This window comes from Podarcis cretensis, assembly GCF_951804945.1.
Source record: "Podarcis cretensis genome assembly, chromosome: 15".
Taxonomy (NCBI): Eukaryota; Metazoa; Chordata; class Lepidosauria; order Squamata; family Lacertidae; genus Podarcis; species Podarcis cretensis.
The window spans coordinates 36,232,013-36,253,499 of NC_137185.1; the positions used below are offsets into that span (position 1 = coordinate 36,232,013).

General features: G+C 45.0%; 2 long non-coding RNA genes across 2 annotated transcripts in view; one reads left to right on the forward strand and one right to left on the reverse strand.

Annotated features, from left to right (window-relative positions):
- Positions 1-4,879: 4,879 nt before the first annotated feature.
- Positions 4,880-21,487, forward strand: part of LOC307204039 — a 38,901-nt gene continuing 22,293 nt past the window's right edge. The window contains exons 1-2 of the long non-coding RNA XR_013833482.1: positions 4,880-5,354; positions 6,545-6,587. This is a non-coding gene — a long non-coding RNA (uncharacterized lncRNA). The remainder of the gene's footprint in view (positions 5,355-6,544; positions 6,588-21,487) is intronic.
- On the reverse strand, positions 8,807-14,219 carry LOC307203993. Its single transcript, XR_013833429.1, has 3 exons — positions 13,916-14,219; positions 12,854-13,151; positions 8,807-9,404 (listed from the first exon to the last, which is right to left on the reverse strand). It is a non-coding gene; the product is annotated as an uncharacterized lncRNA (long non-coding RNA).

Consider the following 21,487-nt stretch of genomic DNA (forward strand, 5'->3'; position numbering starts at 1 on the left):
ACTCCTCTGGATCAGATGTGCTCAGGAGATGCCAGAGCTAACAGGAGTTCATGGAGAGGGGAAAGTTCACCCATAATCTAGTGGGAGGGGAAGCCTCACATTCCTTGAGACTGAATAGATCGGAAGAAGTTGGTGGCTACAGCTACATGGCTGGGTCACTGAAACTTTCTCTCTCACACAAATATAGGACTTATTCTTTCACTGGGCAACCAGGATGCCAGTGTGTACTAAGATTGTACTGAATGTTGCCACTTCCCTGCTCTTCCTATTTATTTGGGTAATAGGATAAAAAATTGGGAACCCCATTCACAACATTACCAATATGTACTGCAGGAAAAGGAGTGGGGCAAGGGGAAAACCATGTGCATCCATTCCTAGAAAACGCTGGTCAAGTCGGAAACCGCCCAGTCCCATGTTTTCTGGGCACGGGGCAATCAGAAGTGTGGACAAGACCACAGTTAAAGCACATAACGGCCCCTAAAGAATTCTGAGGACTGTAGTTTGTTAAGGGTGCTACAGATTGTAGATCTCTGAGGGGAAAGCAATGGTTCCCAGGATTTATTTTTTTGGGGGGGAGGGAAGTCATGTGCTTTATATGTGCATTGGATGTACTTTAAATGTATGGTGTTGATACAGTACATTTTTTGTCACTGTATGGAGTTGCCAGTGTGGACTGAATTTTTACTTAACATGTGACTTTCCTTGCTGATGGTAGCTTTTTAGCTAGCATTATTTTGGAACTAGATCTCTCAGCTATGTTAATGCACTCCGAATGTTGCTATTTTTGCATTTTGTTACTTGTGGGAATCTTTTAAATTGTTTATTTGATTTTGTACAGTGCTTTGACTCAGACATATGTGTTGTTAAAACTACTTCAGCTTGTTCTCTATAATGGACTATAGATCAATCCATTACTACTCTTGAACCTTGAATACTTTCAAAAAATATGTTCATGGCATTCCTTTTACTTCCCAATCTATGTTCATGCGGTTAACCAACAAATTAGATATTAATTCCCCGAGCTTGTTTTTTCTTAATTAATTTAAAGAATTATTGTGTTCTGGTAGGAAGCTTCTCGCCACACAATGCTTATCGTATTCCTTACAATTACCTGCTGTATGTATTGCTTTGGATACTCCCATGATATATAGCCAAGTATTTTGTAGCACTCTAGATAGATGAAATGTCTGAAATCAAGGCAATCTCAATAAGTTTCAAAAGCAGTAGAGAATTAGTCGTAGCACCAGCAGTCTACTGTCCCAAAAGGATGACAGATATGCATACATAAAATAATTTGTACATGTTAAATGAACAATGGTCTTCTATCCTGTTTGGGGTAATTGTGAAGTGGAACCTAGATGGCAAGAGACAAACCTAGATGGCTTGTGAGACAACTTGTCCTGTTTTTTCAGCATTCATCCCAATTTGCTTGCACAAAGCTTATGTGGCGGTTAGACTATTGAAATATACTCGGAGTCCTGTAGCGATTTCATGCTCTTTATTGCAGCTTGTAAAACAGTGATTTTATTGCCCCCCCCCCCCAACCTCAGGCTTTTTATATACATTATTTACAAATGAGTCCCATCTGATTGGCTGATTCTGCTTCCCTCTTGGAGCCTGATTGGTCTTTCCTGCAGGCCAATCAGTTGTTGCATTCTACGATCCTTCCGGCCTAATAGGCTGATTAACTTCCTCCTGGAGCCTGATTGGTCTTCTCCTGCAAGCCAATCAGTTGTTGCATTCTAGGATCCTACTTGCCTATTGTTCTAGGATCCAAGCTTAGTACATAACACCTATGCCCAGTCTTTATTGAACCTTTGTTCTGCTTTATTTTCAGGGAGACTGTCAGATAATGAGCATTCACCTTGATTTATTTTCAGGGTGTTTATACATCTTCATTCATCCGCCCCACCCTTTTAAAGGCATTCCTTGTCACTTTCCTAACTGCAAAAGGCCTGTTTCTTTTTTCTTTCTTTAAAAAAAGTGGCTTTGTTTTATTAGGGTGACAGAGCACTTTAATCCAAGTTAATTATGCAAATCTAAATCTCTGGTATGCGTTTGAATCCTTCCTGCAAAACAGTGACAGTCCGGGGGCACTGCATGCTGCTCCTCTTGTGTTCCTATAAATGTTTTTTGGTTGGTGGTCATCGTGCACATTTTCCTTAGCTGTGCCTGCTCAGTGAATGTTGAGTCACCCCATGACTATCACCCATGTGCTTGCATGGGGTTGTGTTCCAAATTTATTCTCAGCCTTGACATTTGTGTGCCAAGTGGGCAGAACATGTTGCATTTACAAGCAAGCTGAGGAGACTATCTGAAGGGGCATGAAAGAAGATCCAGGTATCTCCCGTTTCATTATGACCTTGAAACCAGAGTCTGGAATGTAAAGCCCCTGCCTCCCCCAGTATATAACCAGAGAACTAGATAAAAGCTAGCTCTTCTAGAGGCCAGCTAATATTTCTGGAGGCTGCAGTCAGAAGTTGGGGTCTGTTTTGTTTTGTTTGGTCATCTGGAAAGGCTCTCCTTAAATATGGGAAAAAATTGATTTAGTAAAAGTAGACAGCCACAGAAAGAACAAGTCAGTTGGGTCAACCATACAGAACATCTTCCATATAAGATGGAGACTAAAATGATTAACAGCTTCATCCTATGGCTCAGCTTAAACTGCAGTGACGTAAATTGTGATGTGTTCCTAGGAAATTCCTACAGAAATGCCACCTCTTCTCTTCATGATTATAAATACTGCATTCATGCCAGCCACTGTGGTTCCTGCTATGGCATCATACAGTATCTCAACGGCTTTTTTCAGTATAGAGGGGCTAACATAAGGTCCTACAGCAGCAACCTTGTATTTGAGAGACAAAAACTGCCCCCCCTCCCCAAGTTTGGAGGACAATAAAGGCATGGTTTAGGATTTGAGTCAACTTACCTCCCTGACTGAGTGATATGAGGCCACGACTGCTAACTTAGATGGTTTTTAAAATGGGAATAGATATATTCATAGGGGAAAGGCCAGGAGAGTTGGCATCAGTGAGGTGCATAAATATAGAGGGGTGTGTGTGTGTCCACTGCCAGCTCCTGAAGTTTTCTGGGCCCGCACCTCCTCCTTGTCCAATCATCTTCCTTCCCTGAGTGACACTGCATGCGTGGTCCTCTCCTTTGGAGACATGGTGCAGGTTGGGCCCACAGAAAGAGCGAGAGAGAGAAGTGAATATGCTGCAGCAAGAGTGGCAAGGAGGTGGTGGATCCACTAATGAAGAGAGGTCTACTACTTGTCCAGCCCGGCAACCGCCTGCTGCACTCTTGCAAATTGTGAAAGGCTGTAACTCAGTGGTAGAGAAAGCGTGTTCTGCTTCATGGAGAGCACGTGTTGCGGTGGGGTCTGCTGAGCCACCCCTCTGTTACCAGGCAGGGTCTCTAAAGATGGCCTGGGGCAGTGATTGGTTCACTGGGTTGCTGGGGTAAAAGTTATGTTGCAATTTTGGTGGGAGGGGTAAAATGTTTAAATACTCTGCATGCAGCCTGGAGCTTTCTCTTTGCTGCGTGCAACGGATCACCCGCCCTTGAGTAAGGGGTTGTTGCATTGACCTTGCTATGCCTGTCATGGGATTGTCTGCCATTGGGGCAGGGGCTTGGTAGGAATTTTGTCCATCTGGCTGATTGGCTGGGTCATTTGGTTTTTGCCTACTGCGTAGCAAATCGTCACAACTTGTAAGGTTGCGGTTAGGCATTGGTTATAAATTGGTGGAGGAGGGGTTAGGATAGGCTGGGCCTGCCCCTCCATGGTTGCTGCGGAAAGGGAATTCCATTAAAGGAATCCTGGGGCTTGCCATCTTTTCGTCCAATCCCTGGAATGGGACTAGGGCTGGCAAGCCTTCGGGGAGCATGCGGATGAGAATTGAGGGTCTGTGGCTCAGCTCCATTTCTCCCCGACTTGCTTTCCCCCGCACTGTCTTTCGGTGGTGCCCGGAAGTCAGTTCTGTCCCCAGGCGGGGGGACAGATAGTCTTAACCAATGCCTAAACAACCACTCACAGTTTTGTATTTAAATAAAGTTGTGGCCAAAATTATGCCAAAAACCTTAAACAAAAATTAAGTGTGCGTTGTGAGTTATTTGGGGGGTGGCTTGGGGACCTCGACACGCAAGTTGCTTTGTGCCCAGAACATCCCAGGTTCAATTCCTGGTGTCCTTAGGTGGGACTAGGAGGGAACCCTGTCTGTAACCCCAAAGAGCTACTGCGAGCCAGTGTATGCAATACTGAGCTGGATGGACCAGTGCTCTGAATCTGTATATCTAACCAGATGCTTAGATCTGTCAGTAGATCTCTCTGTGGCTGTTAATCATGAACTTTGAGGCTCTAAAGCAGTGTGCAGCTCAACACCAATTGCTGAGAGGCAACCATAGCCTTTTTGACCCAGTCATGGACTTCTCCAAAGCCTCTGCTTGATCACTGTATGAAAAAGGATGCTGTATTAGGAAGCTCTTTTGTTTGAACTAACGGAGATTTTCTTAAATTCTTATGGCCCCTCTCCAACCCTCTCTATCTCTTCCCAGTTGGCATGGACTCTGACTTTGGACTGCTGCAATTTTGCCTCTTGCCTGACCCTTCGTTGTACACCCTGCTGCCTGGACACGGGCACTGGACAATGCTCTATTTGCTGCCCACATTGGTGTTGCTGCTGCTGTCCCCTGGTTTCTCAGGTGCCCAGTGAGAAATGGACACCAGGCCAGGCTGCACCCCTCATGGGCCTTGAGTTGTGTTCTGGATGTTTTTGCCTGGCTGGAATGTGTCCTTGAACTCTGATAATGCCTTTTGCTTGCCTGGATGAAGGATTGAGAAAGCTCTCTCTCTCTCTCTCTCTCTGTGTGTGTGTGTGTGTGTGTGTGTTTGTAAACTAGCCTACTATTGCTTTTGTTTTTCTGCTCACATTGGCCTCTGACCACTGACATGTGGTGCCTGGGAAGTTGCGGCAAATGGAATGTGGCCCTTGAGCTGAAAAAGGTCCCCAACCCCTGCTTTTGAGTACTTGGTTGGGAATGGAAAACCCACGATGGCTTTATGCTGCTTCACTTGCAAAGCAGACCACACTTAACCATTTCCTCTCTCATCATGCTCGACACCTTCTGCTGGAAGAACCGGGCCCCTCTGTTTTGGCCGAGGTTGATTTGCGTGTTATGACATGAGCAACAAATGTTGATAGGTAGGGGTGTGTGCACGTGTGTGTGTGTGTGTGTGTGTGTGCATGGATGAGGGAAGGACTTGTCCAATTAAGCCAGAGGAAAGAAACGGGAAGCCCTCCAGGCCATCAAGGACTGTAACAAAAACAAGTTTCCCAAAGACCAAGACAAGCCTGGTAAATCTGTAATGTGGTGTCCTGTTTCCTAATCTTTCCAGTGAGGAAGCAGCGCGTTGAATTTAAAGTATCCCTCTGGTAAAAGCTAACTATTTAAAGAGTTCTGGGGTCCCAGCAATGCAAAACAAAGATTTGTTGATTAAAAACACATGGTTTGCTCATGAGACTTGAGTAGCCAGAAAAAATCAGACCTGACAGTATTTTGGCTTTTCTTCAACCGCAAGACAAGATGGTGATTTATTACAGTGATGTCAGCAGGGCTTGAAAATGTTCCCTGAATTGTCTTAATAAATATAAAAAAGCTTTACCTTGAAATCATTAGGCCCTTGGCCTGTTTATGTGAAGAAAACTAAGAATGAAATGGTCCATTCAAACGCCTCCAACTCTTTAATGATCACATATCCATCAGGCATGAACTGATGGTGGTGTATTTCTAGGATATAGGCCAGTAGTTCACAACATGGGGCACATGCCTAGAGATGTAAAATTTCCGGAAATTTTGAAGCCATGAGGAAAAAACGTTTTTTCTCCTGGTTTTTTTCCGGGAAAAATGGAAATTTTGGAAAAATTGAAAAAAAGTTCAGTGTGGAGTAGTTTTACAAATTGGGTGAAACACAGTGTAGATAAAAGTATTGTGCTTGCAATAAAACAGGTAACCACCCCCTTTCCCTAAAAAGAAAAAAGAAAAAAAGCAAGAAACCATCAACATAAAAAATAATCAGATTTGCCCCTTAGCACCAACAGCAAATAAATTTAAGGTCCACCTCAGTATTTAAGCTCCATAGAAGGTCTACCCTTTGAGTAGTGCTTTTTTAAAAAAACAAAACCAGAAGACACAACATATACATGCGATTTATTCTATCTCATTTTCTGAACTACAGTGGTACCTTGGGTTACATACGCTTCAGGTTACAGACTCCGCTAACCCAGAAATAGTGCTTCAGGTTAAGAACTTTGCTTCAGGGTAAGAACAAAAATCGCCCGGCGGTGCTGTGGCGGAAGCAGGAGGCCCCATTAGCTAAAGTGGTGCTTCAGGTTAAGAACAGTTTCAGGTTAAGAACGGTCCTCCAGAACGAATTAAGTACTTAATCCGAGGTACCACTGTACTGCTATCATTTTCCATTTCTGGTTGCTCTTCCTCTTTGTCATTTTTCTCATGGACCTAAATTTTTTTTCTGGTTTTATCTGAGGCCTTTCCATCTCTACTTGAGGACAGACAGGGCAAATCATAAGGTGATTTTTTTTGTATGCCAGACATGCCCCACAGGGGGGCAATTTGATTTTTAAGGGGGACAATTTGGAAGTTTGTTTAGACCAAGTTAATGGCCTTTTTGGCTTCCTCCACATGAATAGCAGCTCACTTTTTGAATAATAAGAATTATATGTCATGGGGGCAGGCATCAGGATTTTAGAGATGCTTAGGTGGGTATGGCAAAAAAAAAAAAAAAAGGTTGGGAACCACTGATATAGGCATTTGCCTGATACCAAGTTGGTCCATAGCGGGGGAGGGGGGGACTTGAGTCTAGGAGCCACAGGCATCCCTCCAAACCTCTCTATCTGGCCTTTGAGGTTCTTCCTACCCAGATCACACACTCATACCCCTCAATCGCCCCGATAAAATCGGGACATCCTACATTTTCGCACGAGATTATGAAGCCTGAAAAAAAGCACGTCTTCTGAGACCATGATCTTGTGCGGATCTTGTGACTTGTGAAGGAGTGTGGCCCCTGGAGATGCGTGGCCTGTTTTTTTGCCTTGACATATTGGAGGCTATGTACCCTTTCTCCAGCCACCCCTTCTTTTACTTTGCACCCCCCTTTTTGCCTGGCTGAAATGTACCAGTGAACTCTGCTGGAAGGAGGATGGGGGAGGCTGTAGTTACTGGATCACTATAGTCTATGCATTCATTACTCCACCCACCATTGCCTCTGGCCCCACTGACCAGTGGCATGTGGCCCCTGGAAGGCTACCTAGGAGGGAATATAGCCTTTGGACTGAAACAGCTTACCTACCCTTGTCTACATTCCCAGTGGTGATGTATGGAAGTGAGAGCTGGACCATAAAGAAGGCTGATCGCCGAAGAATTGATGCTTTTGAATTATGGTGCTGGAGGAGACTCTTGAGAGTCCCATGGACTGCAAGAAGATCAAACCTCTCCATTCTTAAGGAAATCAGCCCTGAGTACTCACTGGAAGGACAGATCCTGAAGCTGAGGCTCCAATACTTTGGCCACCTCATGAGAAGAGAAGACTCCTTGGGAAAGACCCTCATGTTGGGAAAGATGGAGGGCACAAGGAGAAGGGGACGACAGAGGACGAGATGGACGGACAGTGTTCTCGAAGCTACAAACATGAGTCTGACCAAACTGCGGGAGGCAGTGGAAGACAGGAGTGCCTGGTGTGCTTAGGTCCAGGGGGTCACGAAGAGGCGGACACAACTAAACGACTAAACAACAACAACCCTTGTCTACACTGAGATGGCAGAAACTATCCAAGGTTTCAGATGGGACTCTTCCCTGCCAGCCTTTCCTGGAGGGGTTGAACCTGGGACCTTCGGCATATAAGGAACTCGCTGTGCTACTGTGCTATAGCCCTTACTTACAGATTTACTCTCTAGCATCCACACTTAAAATGACCAGGTAGCAGAGTGTGAGACCTGGGAGATTTGCTGCCACTCAGAGTAGACAAAATGGCTCTCCCTGGACAGATAGTCTGATCTGCTACGAGGCAGCTCCATGTAACAGACCAGAGCTGGACTCCACAACGGCAGATGGTTTTTGAGAAAGGCAGGGGAAGCCTTAATCGAGAAGAGCCACCTCCAAGATAGATGAGATAGGACAGAGAGAGCTCTACCCGCATGCCTTCTTTCTCATCTATCGCAATGGCCTGCCCTTCCAAAGCCAGCTAAGCTCTGTTTCTTGGCAAGCAGAATAATCCTTGATGGTCTGGCTTTTTGAGGCACATCAAAGCAGGACAGGGGATTCCCAAAAGTTTGCTACAAATGTGGCTCAGGCCTGTTGAGCTTCCCACCCACCGAGCAGGATGCAAGCCCTCTGCTGTGTTGCTGTGGGTGTAGCCTCTGTTTCTGAAGTCTTGGGTAGGCATGGAAATGGGTTTGTGATGCCATTCCAGGCTGCCAGAGATTGTGTAAGCTGCGCAGGCCTGCTGCGTTCTGGGACTGTGCCAACCTTATGCAACTCACTTTGCTGTAGTAGTTGCCATTGTCTTGGCCTTGGCAATGGCTGGGCGAGGGGGAAAAGAGGGCGGTCCCTGGGCGTGCCTGGCCTTAAGTAGCCCAGGCCGCGCCTCCCCTCGCCCGCCGATTGGCGGGCTGGGTTGCAGGCACGCCCAGGGATTCCCCAGTTCTCGCGGGGGCGATGGAAGCCCCCGCGAGTGTGGGAGTGTCCTGCCCGCAACACCCTCTCCTCTGCAGGCTCGGAAAGGGCTTTGTCTTGTGCTCCTCCTCCTCCTTCATGATGATCCTGTGTAATCCATGGTGTATATGTCACCCTTTCAGATAAATCCCCAGCATCTCTAGGGTTGGGAATATTCCCAGTCTGAAACCATTGAAAAGTCACTGTCAGTCATTGTAGGCAATACTGAACAAGAAGGACCAATGGTCTGACTTAATATACCCTTAATATACCCGGATACTTCATACATACAGCTGGTGCTCCCAAACTAACAATTCTTTAATATTATGACCATGAGGCATAACTTTGTAGCAAGTTGAATCACCACTGGCCAGACTGCCATGTTGGGAATATGTGGGCATTTTGGCATGTGGTCAAATTTGTCCTGCAATTTCTTCACTGTGCATACAGTTCACCATTCAATATACATTTACTGCTCATCCCACTATTTCCTGTACATCTCTATATGGGCCAATAACTGGGTTGAACACTAGACAAAGCCATACAGTTCATGTCAATTTTGGATGGCTGTCAACTCAGTGTGATCCATCTTCCATAAAGAAAATGTCTAGGACAACTTTTCTAAAAGGAGAGTCAATATCAGAGTCAGCAAGATTTTGTTCTGTTGCTGGGTGGTCCTGAAAAAAAAATAGTTCAAGCCTGACTGCTGTTATGGGATTTGTGTGTGTGTGTGTGTGTGTGTGTGTGTGTGTGTGTGCCCGTGCATGCTTACAGCTCCAATCTTACGAGCACTTACCTGGGAGCAAGCCCCAATGAACACAGTGAAGCTTATGTCTGAGTGAACATGTGTAGAATTGCACAGGACATAAACATGTTTCCAATTCATTGTTATTCTTTCTTAAGAAGACAGATTGCTCATTTTATGAATTGTTTTCAGCACTGGTCATGCTAACTGGCTGGCAGGAGAGGGGTCTAGGCTCAAAATGCAGGATATGAATATATGAAAATAAAATCTATTAAATAATACAATGTATGCCCTTTGCCACTCTTTCCCATTTCAACTATAAAATGTGAATAAGGGTTTCTTCAAATATCAAGCTTATTGAACATTCATGATGATTTGTGCTTTTGATGATATTGGGGTACATGCACCCAATCCTACTCTCAACACTGTTTGCACTTGCAAACGTTTGGAAATGGCCACACGGCTTCATTTTCGGTCATAGCACCCTGGTGTATTTTGGTCCTGCATTGGTTGTGCAATGTGTCAGCATTGGGGAAGAGTCACAGAACAATCTGAAGCAGAGCAAATCCGCCACTACTCCACTAATGCAGTAACAAGAGTTCAAGAAGCAAGAACTCAGGTAATTCATGGGATTTAAAATAATCATCCAAACCGCTCTTTAGACAGGGTTGCCATATTTCAAACAGTGAAAATCAGGAAAGAAAAGTTGTTGAGTTGTGTTTTTTGGCCAAAGTTATTGAGCTGCTGCCGAATGCAGTATTCCGGATACGTCTGGAAAATTCCGGACGTATGGCAACCCTAATTTAGATCATGGGTAGCCAACACCAGAAGCTTTGGGGTTGCAACTCTCATCATCCTTGACCATCAGCCCTGCTGGCTGGGAATAACAGGAGTGCAGAACATCTGAAGGGCAATACAATAGCTACTCCTGATTGACCTTTCCAGTCTGCCTGGCCCAAAGCTAAGGGATGATGGGAGTTGGGCACCATATGGACTAAAATGGTACCCCTGACTACTAGGTCCAGTCGTGGCCGACTCTGGGGTTGCGGCGCTCATCTCGCTTTATTGGCCGAGGGAACCAGTGTACAGCTTCCGGATCATGTGGCCAGCATGACTAAGCCGCTTCTTGCGAACCACAGCAGCGCACGGAAACACCGTTTACCTTCCCGCCAGAGCGGTACCTATTTATCTGCTTGCACTTTGAGGTGCTTTCGAACTGCTAGGTTGGCAGGAGCAGGGACCGAGCAACAGGAGGTCACTCCATTGCGGGTATTTGAACCGCCAACCTTCTGATCGGCAAGTCCTAGGCTCTGCAGTTTAACCCACAGCCCCACCCGCATCCCTTACTGTGCTAATAGGAATCTTTAGGCCCCAGCTCCTGCTATGTATGGTTCTTGACCTTTAAACCAGAATTGGACCAGGCAGTACTTCAAACAGAGGATTGTCTTCTGACCAGCCTTCAAATAGAGGACCTCCTTCTGTAAAACAGAATGCATGGCCACCCTAGGAAGCCAGGCCCTGTTGTGTAGTCAGAGTTTGAAATAAGCACTATTTACTCTTGGATAAACTGTGCTATAATCTTCCTAAGCAGAGTTTAGCTTTGAAAAATGGGTTAAATCCTTCTGGGATAATCTCCAGGCCTTGTGCTTTTTCTGAGCATGAGTCACTAGGAGGTCTTTTGACAGAAAGGATGGGGGGGGGGGGAGTGGGTTCAGGCCAGCAGAAATGTTCAGATGGTGCTACAGGCCAAATCAATCTTGGACAAAAAATTCATGGACTTCACCATTCCCCGTTCTGCCTGTGGACATGTGAGGAAGCTCAGTAGGCAGGAAAATGCCTGGGAAATCAAACAGGCTTGTCAGTTTCGAAATTCTTTTTTCTTTTTTAAATATAAATTAAAACAAAAGCGTGGGGGAGGGGGAAGCCAGCCTCTGAACTGAGTCATTGCAGAAAAGCAATGTGGTTTCCATCTCAGTGAAATATGGAAGAGGCGTGTCTCTCCTGGTCCCCTTTCGAAGCCATGAAAAGTCCAGCTACAGCCGCAGAGCAAAAAGTCCCAGAGCTGGAGGACTCACTGAACAAACAATATGATTACAAATAACATACCCAGCAATAGCATGTGTCTCAAAACACTGACCCAGGAGAGCATAGCGTCATGAAATAACAAAACTGTGCTCTGTTCCCTCCACCTTGATTACTGTGCAGGCTGGCAACTCAGTACAGTAGAGGCTAAGCAGGACTTCAGATGGTCCTTGAGCAGCTTGCACTCAGGAAACAGGCCAGCGAGCAATTATATGAGGGCAGATGGGACCCTATTGGTTCCTTAGGTCACATGAGCCCTGCTGAAAGCAGCTGTATACTTTTGGGGCAGTTTTACTGCAGCCTTTGAATTGTTGGTCAGCGTTAAAGACATTTTGCATTAAATACACATGATTATTTTGACTATTTTAGAGTTTCTTCTTCCTCCTCCTCCTCCTCCTCCTCCTCCTCCTCCTCCTTCTTCTTCCATATTTGCCATTGGCTTCTTATTCATTTTTCATTTTCATGATCATAAAAGCAACTCCTCCAGCCAATAGGTGCTGCTGTTCTATATCCTTACTGCTTTGCCATATACACACATTTTTCATATAATGCATTTTATTTCCAGAAATATTTGCACTTTGTGCACGCTTAACCCTAGTATATGCATTTTTGTACACATTACTTTGCTGGAGAACTGCATTTCAAAATAAGGAGAAATGCAAATTTCAAAGGACAGCTGTGTTTCAGGCCATGTACCATGTCAGAAAGCGCAAATTAGGCAGATTCACCTTTAAATGTGAACTGGATTGAAATTCTCCCCCATACTTACTTGCAAGCAATAATGAAGTTTGTTTCTCTAATGGAAGTATTACAGCATACCCAAAAATCCACCATGGAATAAGCAGGTGGAGGGAGGAGTTTTTGAGTGGGAAAACAGCTGGTGAGGAAACAGTTAAAAAACATGAGTTGTATCCAGCTAAATTCTGTGGTGTAAACCACTGAGCCTCTTGGGCTTGCTGATCAGAAGGTCAGCGGTTCAAATCCCCACGACGGCGTGAGCTCCCGTTGCTCAGTCCCAGCTCCTGCCAACCTAGCAGTTCGAAAGCATGTCAGTGCAAGTAGATAAATAGGTACTGCTGTGGCGGGATGGCAAATGGCCTTTCTGTGCACCCTGGTTTCCATCACTGTGTTCCATTATGTCAGCAGTAGTTTAGTCCTGCTGGCCACATGACCCGGAAAGCTGTCTGTGGATAAACACCGCCTCCCTTGGCCTGAAAGTGAGATGAGCGCCGCAACCCCATAGTCACCTTTGACTGGACTTAACCATCCAAGGGTCCTTTACCTTTACCTTACCTTTACCTTTGTAGCCTGCATTTGTGTCTCACATATCTTTTGTCCTCTACTCCCTCTGATTTGCTATTCCATAGGCCCCATCAAAATGCCACACATTTACGAATCAAAAGCTCCAATTCAGTTATCAGATAGCATGCATACTGTACATCAAAGCTGTTTCTTCTTTTGCCTTACATACATTGTTTAACGAAGGCAGATCAGGATGATCACACATAGAAAGGGAGCGGTGGGAGGAGGAGGAAAGGAACTGGCATGTTCTTGGCAGATAGGATTGGAGTGGAAAGAGCAAACACTCGTGCCTCCCCTGTAATGAAAGGCAACGGGCAAGTTACAACTGAGCCAGCTGTCATAAATAATCATCTCAGCAATTCCTTGCTGTTATGAGACATACCTGAAGACATCCTCAGTGCTGGAGCCAGGGATAAGGCCATTTTGTGCTACGCATCAACCACAGGAGAGAACAACAAATGGGATTCTCAGATCTCTTTAAGCCGAAATAGAAGGGGTGGGAAAACTGTGACCCTCCAGACGGTCATGTGATGGTGGGGTGGCACTCACCTGACACAGCAAGGAGGGCAGCATTGTGCAAATACTCAGGCAGGAGTGCCGGATTGGCTTTGCTGGTGTCACTGATCTCCCCTCCACTTCCCCCCTTCTTCCTAGTAAAAGCAGCCCTGACTCAGCTGCTGGGAGGTCAGCTGAGTGCTGATGCTCCACCATTCCGTTTCTGCCACCAAATGCTGCTGGATGATTGCTCCTATTATCCCTCACCAATGGCCATCACATGTTTGTCAATTCTCATCATATGCTTGCCAGTCAAATGGAGACCCCCTGCTGGCCAAACCGCATCTGAATATGTCACAAATACATTGGCACATCTCTGGAGGACCAGAGGTTTCCCATCCCTCTCTTAGTGGTAAAAAAACCACTCTGAAGCAGAACGCTGCAAAAGAGGAAAGGTCTTTGTTTACAGTTATATATCCCATAATGCACCACACATTTCCATATATACTTACCTCACAGAATTTGTAGGCTATGGTCCTTGGGACACATATATAAGAAGCTCACCTTTGCGTGCAGATCCTTCACCTCTGATACGTTACAAAAGCAATCACACAGCAAAGGATTTTTGTTGTACTAAGATGTTTATATTGACATGTTCACTCAGACCTAAGAAATCATGCTGACTTCTTATGCTATGTATATTTTGATAAGTCTTAACAGTGGGACTTCATGTTCAACAGCTTAACGTTCTGTTTGCAGTAAAAGTCCCTACCACATCTTTCAAAGGAGAGAAAGTTCAGCAAAATTGCATCTTTCTCTCTTTCTTTCATGGTTGCATGAGTCATAAATAGCCAAAATGGAGTTCAAAGAGCCCCTGGGTAATTAGGATCTTTGAACTGTTTCTGAGTCACCTTGGGATAACTGTGACTGCACAATAGATAATGTGATGAGACGTGTAGACAGAGTTTGCATCAGCAGTCAGAATCATTGGGCATCTGCTCTAGCTTAACCACTGCTAGGGAGTGCATTACTAATACCCTCAGCCTTACTACTCCTCACCCCCTTGTATTGTTGCCTGTTCACCTGCCCTCCCAAACTGTGTGATGGGACTAAGGAAAAGGAGTGACAGTTTCCGCTCAGCTTATGGGGAAGGGCCATAGCTCAGTGGTACAGTATCTGCTTTGCATGCAGAAGATCCCAGGTTCAACCAGGTAGGGCTGAAGAGACCTTTGTGCATCTCTAGATAGGGCTGAGGAGAGCCACTGCCAGACACTGGATACTGAGCTAGATGGGCAAAGTTCAAGGCAGCTTCCTATGTCCTCTGCTACTGGGTGGTGGCATGAATTGGTACCAAAGGGACTGGGCAGGTGAATGAGTAGCAGAAACAGAAGCAGCAATAAGGAGAAAGTGAGGCTTATCAAGGAGGGGAAAGGCCCCGAAGTCACCTTGTCCAGAGTCCCTGAGCATAAACAAACTCCCTCAAAGCACACAATGACCTAGGATGGAGCTACATTTGGATCCCCTATCTGTGTAGACCCTGAAGGAATAAGCAGATTATTAATCTGCCTTTGGGAACCTGGTGCCCTCCAGGTGCTTTGCACTACAACTCCCATCAGCCCCAGCCGGCTCATGTGCTGGCTAGGCCTGATGGGAATTGTAGTGCAACGCAACTAGAGGATATCAGGTTGCTGGAGGCTAATTTATTGGATGTTTCTGGGTTGTATAAAGACAACCTTTTCTCCTAACAGTGAGAACATTGCAGAAAGACCTGGCTCATGGAATATGTCTCTTGTGAGCTACGGGAGAAATGAACACCGTTGGACCTGGATCTTTGAGGGTGCGTCTGGAGGGGGTTGGAAGCTTTTAGTTAACACGTGCTAAGGCTCTCCCTCTGATTCCAGGACTGTTGTGATCCATTACAGCCTCTGATGTTTCTCTGAATGTCACAGCTGCCTCAGCCCTGCACCGTTGATGTGGTGGAGCTCTTAATTAAGCACGCAAATGGGACAGCTGAATTTGCTGGAATGTCTTCTCTGTTTGAAGTTAAGCCTGCGCTTCGGGGCTTACTGGATCCAGACCTAGATAAGCTCCAATCTCTTAATGGGCTGGAGAGCACAGAGCAACAAACGTCCTCCCTCTGCACACATGCTCAGACACCCACATGAACACACAAACAAACTCTTAGCAGATGAGGAATTAAGTAAATACATAAATGTGTTAGTTTACAAACAGAACTGTTACTTGTTACTCAGAGTATTAAACATCGCTTTTCCTTTCCCCCCTTCTACCTCACTGGCTGGCTTGCTCTCTCTCTCTGTGTGTGTGCGCATGTATGTGTATGTTTTTTGCTAAGCTGTGAAAGACGTTTGTTTCAGTTGCCAACATCTCTGCAGAACTAATGTGGGTGGATTGTGACAGATATAATTTCTCCATCCCACAGTTTCATCAACTTGAGTTCTGTTAAACTATACCCGCTGGGCTTAGCTCCTTTTAAAGTTTCCGCTTTGACAGGTAGATTTATTAGTCTTGAAATTTGTACAAATCAGATGTCACTTGTGGCAACTTGTCAAAATGTCAGTCTGGCGAGGGAGGCATGAAAGGATTTTCTGGAGAGAGAGTGAGAGAGAGAGACTGAGCCAGACGGGAAGCAAGCTTTAAAGAACTCGAGTAACAGCAGAAGAAAGGAGGTTCTGGTCCCTCCCTGTTCCTTGATCCTAGGTTTTGCTTTATTAAATACATAGCGCCAGAAAGTGGGAGATGCCATTGGAAACCAGTCTTCTGCTTGTCAAGGCTGACAGCCTGCAGAGATAGCCTCTGCTTCTTATTGAATGAAGCTTCTCAGCTTGCAATGGGGATAACTCAGTGGGCAAGCCAGAGAGACAAAATTTTAGCCCAACATCATCGCCCTTCAGTATTTCAACCATTCAGTTTGATCTCTTGACAAGCATGATCAATGTGGCAGAATGAGTTTCAGAGGATTCTGTTTTGAACATTTTTTGGGGGCGGTGGTGGGGAGCTCAGCATTTGCTGAGGGTACATAGAAGGTTTTTGTTTTGTTTTTTAAAGGAAAATGCTAAAATGCTGCAAAAGAAGGCAGGAAAAGCCAGGTTAAAAAGTGGGATTTTCTGCAGTTTTCCTCAGGTTCCACAGCAGAATAACTCTCTTTTACTTTGGTGAAAAAGGTGCTCAGCATGGCTTATCTTTTATCCATTGGCATAAAGTTAGCAAGAATATTGTCAAGCTCCTCCTGATGGTGGGTTATGAATAGGGATGTTGGATGATTCCATTGGAAGCCGAAATTAGGACTATGCAAAAGACTCCCCCTTATCTGGGCCAGTGATACAGTTGGTGAAAGGACGATACAATCCTGATGGGGTCTGTTTCCCCAGCATGGTCCCTGCAGCCTTCCCATTGACAGCCCCAGATCACTCTGGGATTATTATTTTTACTAGACTTGGCCCATGTCTGGATCCTCCTGAATTAGCTTGATTCAGTTACAGATAGGTAGCCGTGTTGGTCTGCCATAGTCAAAACAAAATAAAAAAATTCCTTCCAGTAGCATCTTAAAGACCAACTAAGTTAGTTCTTGGTATGAGCTTTCGTGTGCATGCACACTTCTTCAGATACCTATCTATCTGAATATTCTTCTATCTGAAGAAGTGTGCATGCACACGAAAGCTCATACCAAGAACTAACTTAGTTGGTCTTTAAGGTGCTACTGGAAGGGATTTTTTTATTTTGTTTTAGCTTGATTCAGTTCAAGCTTCAGCCAGATCTGGAGTCTACCCCTAGCAGAAACGAGATCAGAAATCACCACAGTTCACATGTTTGCCCAAGGTCAGGGATGGTATTCACCATTATTTCATTTTTAGTCTGCAAACATTACCTAAATAATTTTATTATTTTCTGCATTGTTTTTGCTGCTTCCTGTCCATTGAAATGCATCAAAGTTATAGTGAGTCACATAACTGATGGTGTTAGTTTTGGCCCTACAGAACAATGAGAGGAACACAGTAGGTTTTAGCAGAAGTCAAACTGTATCTGAACAGAAGGAGCGCTGTTTGCGACAGACACTGGATTGAACAGAAATCACTGCCTTCTTGCATTCTTAGTTATGAAAGAGAATATAGAACAGATATGAAGCACCTCAAACCCAGGCCCAAATGTGGCCCTCCAGGCCTCTCTGACTGGTCATTTGGTCACACCTCCTTCCGAGTGACATGCTTCCCCCCCGGCCGTACACTCCACTGGCCTTGCTTTGCTCCCACCTTGAGTGTTTCTTCCTGGTTGGAATGCATCCATGGACTCTGTTAATGACTCCTGCTTTGATCTGGATGCATGATAGAGAGGTTTGTGTAGAAACTAGCCTACTTTGCACAGATAAAAGTTGCATTCTTTATTCCACCCACTTTCCCCAGCTAGCCCTGCCCCCAGCATTGTGTACAGGCAACTCCCCATTTTTGCATGTTGGACACACCATTTTTGGCGCTGGAAGGGGGTGGGGCAAGCTTATGCGCACCAAAGTGACATGTGTGGTGCCTCGGAACGCAACCTCCACAGAAATGGGGAGTTGCCTGTACTTTCATTAGCACCCCCTTAGTATCTATGGATTCAATGTTGGGCATGTGGGAGCACACCTTGCTCCAGCAAAGGAACAATCAAGCACTCACTTGAACCTCCTGATTGGCCCTTTGAAGCCCCACCCTCACCAACCTCATACCTGATGTCATTTATTATGCCAAGTGTAGGGCAGGTGGGTGTGGCTTTTTCAAAATGGCCTGGTGAGCCAAATGGGAAGGCCTAATGGGCCAAGTTTGGTCCATAGCCTAGAGGTCTCCCACCTTTGCTACAGATCTTCATGCTGCATGTGCAGATGCCTATGGGCCAGTGTAAGGTGAGCATATGGAATTGGAGTAGTGCTGGCTGACATGGCCACACTCCTGCATTCCTTCAGCTCAGTGGTTCACAAACTTTTTTCTCTGTGCCACTTTCAGAATAAAATTTTGCCCACACCACACTGAATCTTTTTATTGGTAGCAAATACATCGGAAAACAAAAAGCACCGCTTGATTTATAACAAAAAGCACCGCTTGATTTATAACATAGAACACAACTACTTTGTAATATGATCATGGGACATCCAGAAAGTATAATGCAATGTAGCCACGTAAGAACATGAATCATATCCATAATATAATTATAAATGAGCCTCTTGCATATGTATGTATACAAATTCAATGAGAGGTGTGAGCTTGATTTTGCCAGGTGATCTCATTTCTATTAGGTCTAATTTGAGACAAACAACCTCTTATCTTCTCATCAACACAAATTCCTGTTCACAACAATATGTCATGGAGAGCTGTAGAAGAATAGCCAGTGCTCTTGAAAAGAAGCATGGATTATGTTTCTGACTGTATATCGGGGGGGGGGAGTTATTTTGATACTATATTATACTACACTGAAATGTTTAAATGTTTCTTTGATCATTCTTGAATCTTCCTGCCACACTTGCCATCCTCTCCTACCACACCTGTGTGGTACACCACACCCTTGGAAAACCACTGGTTCATCTCAGTGACTTGAACCATCTGAATGTGGCTCCAGAGATGTTCGGAACAAGCCTAAATCACATTTTTATTTTTATTTTTATTTTAAATAATGTCAACAGCAGGTCTTGGGGCATATTGAGTATAATAAGGATCATATTAGATGCTGGATTGTGACTGTCTCTGTTCCCCTTTTATAGGGGTCAGCAAACTTTTTCAGCAGGGGGCCAGTCCACTATCCCTCAGACCTTGTGGGGGGCCAGACTATATTTTGGGGAAAAAATAAAAATGAGCAAATTCCTATGCCCCACAAATAACCCAGAGATGCATTTTAAATAAAAGGACACATTCTACTCATGTAAAAACATGCTGATTTTGTGGGCTGAATTTACAAGGTGATTGGGCTGGATCCGGCCCCTGGGCCTTAGTTTGCCTACCCATGCCCTTTTAGATAGGATAGTATTGATTTGTGAGCCCTCCCTCAATGCACAGGGTTCGATTACATGATTTCTCTATCTCCTTCCAGCCTTTCAGTTCTATGGTTATAATTAGGAAGGCCCTGGAAGCCATGTGTGCACATATGCACTAATTAGTCATACCCAGAACAACCTGTCATCAAATTGCCACCATAGTTTCTTCTGCTGAGTTTTTCTTTCCAGCATGAGCAAGGAGTTCTGTGGTGATGCAATGAGAATGAAGCAACATTGTGAATCTTCCCACCTGGGCCACAATTTCTGAGTGCAAGTGGCTTTATAGCCAATAAGGAACAGAAAAAGTTGCCTTATAAGAAGTCAGTCCAATGGTCCATCTAGCTCAGGAGCAGCTCTCCAGATCCCTCTCAGTCTTGGAGGATGGCCTAAAAATATATGATTGGGCACTAGTAGAAATTCATATTTTTATATCAGCTTTATGTTTACCATGCATGCACACACAGTAAACATATGGATATAGTTGGCAGTTACAGGGGTTCCTACATACACCTGCAACAACCTCTTCTATATATAGAACAGTCAAGTGACTAACTTTGGGTGCTAGATTGAATCCTACAAATTCCTTGACCACTGAGGAAGACATCTCGGGAGTCAAAACACATTTGATCTCCAGGTATTGCTTGTCACATCAGTTCGATGTATAGGTGTCATTTTTGAGAGATGCTATCTAGATCATTATAGATCTCACTGACTGGCAGCGGCTGTCCCAGGGTTCAATCTGGGGTCTGTCTGAGCCCCGCCTGGAAAAGTCAGGCATTGAGCCTGCATGCAAAGCAGGTACTTTCCCCAGGCTGCAGAAGGGAAGAGAAGTGTGTTTGCATGTGTGCAAGCAAAAGGTTATGTTTGCTTTTGCCCCAGCTCCTTCCTAATTCAGCTTCACGTTCAGGGATTACACAAGTGTACCTTTGCATACACCTCAAGGAAGCAACATACTTCAGCTACAGATTCAGGGACTGCACAGATTTACATCTGCATCCATCTCAGCGAAGCAACAGATGCAAATGAATTGCCCCTTTTCTCTCGGAGAGGTGTTAACTAACCTAAGTCTTCAGGCGCTGCCTGTATCGCTACTAGCTGTGCCTCTGTCACCAACTCATTCCATGGCTTTGCATGAGTCAAGATTTCATGGCTTGGAACGTCCCAGCTACAATACAGGAAGTGGAATATCCTGTCTCACAGGGCTGTTGCTAGAGGGGTAAACAAGAGGGGGACAGTAAAGTAGGAGCAGATGGCTTGGTGGAGTGCGACACTCACCTGACCTCCCGTCAGCTGCATTGCTGCTGCTTACTGGGAGGGAGACGGGGGCGGGGGAGTGTGAAGCAGTGCCAGGGCACCAGCAGGAGCACACAACTGCAGTAAGATGTGTTGCACAGAGGGACTCAATGCATTTCCACACCCTGAAATGCCACAGAGCAGGCAAATGGTTAAAGGATTAAAGCTGCAATCCTAACCCCACTTTCCTGGGAATAAGGCCCATTGAATTCAGTATAACTTACTTCTGAGTAGACATGGTTAAGACTGTGCTGTGAGTGCATGTAACTAAATACAGCCCTACAATGCTTTAACTACTACTACTACTACTACAATGTAGTATGTTCTAAACTTGCTTTATTTAAAATATATTTACAGCACCAAATGGTTGGAGGCATGCTGTTGTCCATGAGATGTTGCTGTACTCCAGATCCCATCACTCCTACCTACTTGGCCATTGGGCAGGGACTATGGGAGTTGTAGTCCAAGAATAGGGTTGCCATACATCTGGTTTTTCCAAGACATATCCAGAATACTGCAGTTGGGTTAGTGCATGTTGGCAGTTCCGTTTTTGCCATTGATCCTTAAAAATAGCTCAAAACTTTAAAAAAGCCAAAAACTTTTCTGTCCGGATTTTCTGTCCAAATGTTTGAAATATGGCAACCCTATCAAAGAAGCTCTGGAGGGCCTGTCTTTCACTGTTCTTTTTGTAAAGAGAGATCTGTGTTGAAATGGGACAGGATGGACTTGCACATGTCAAAGTGTCATGAACCAGAAATAGACTGATTTGTCCGTCCCTAGCTATTGTGCAGATTTAAAGTGGCAAGGCCACAATGTGGGGGATGGGA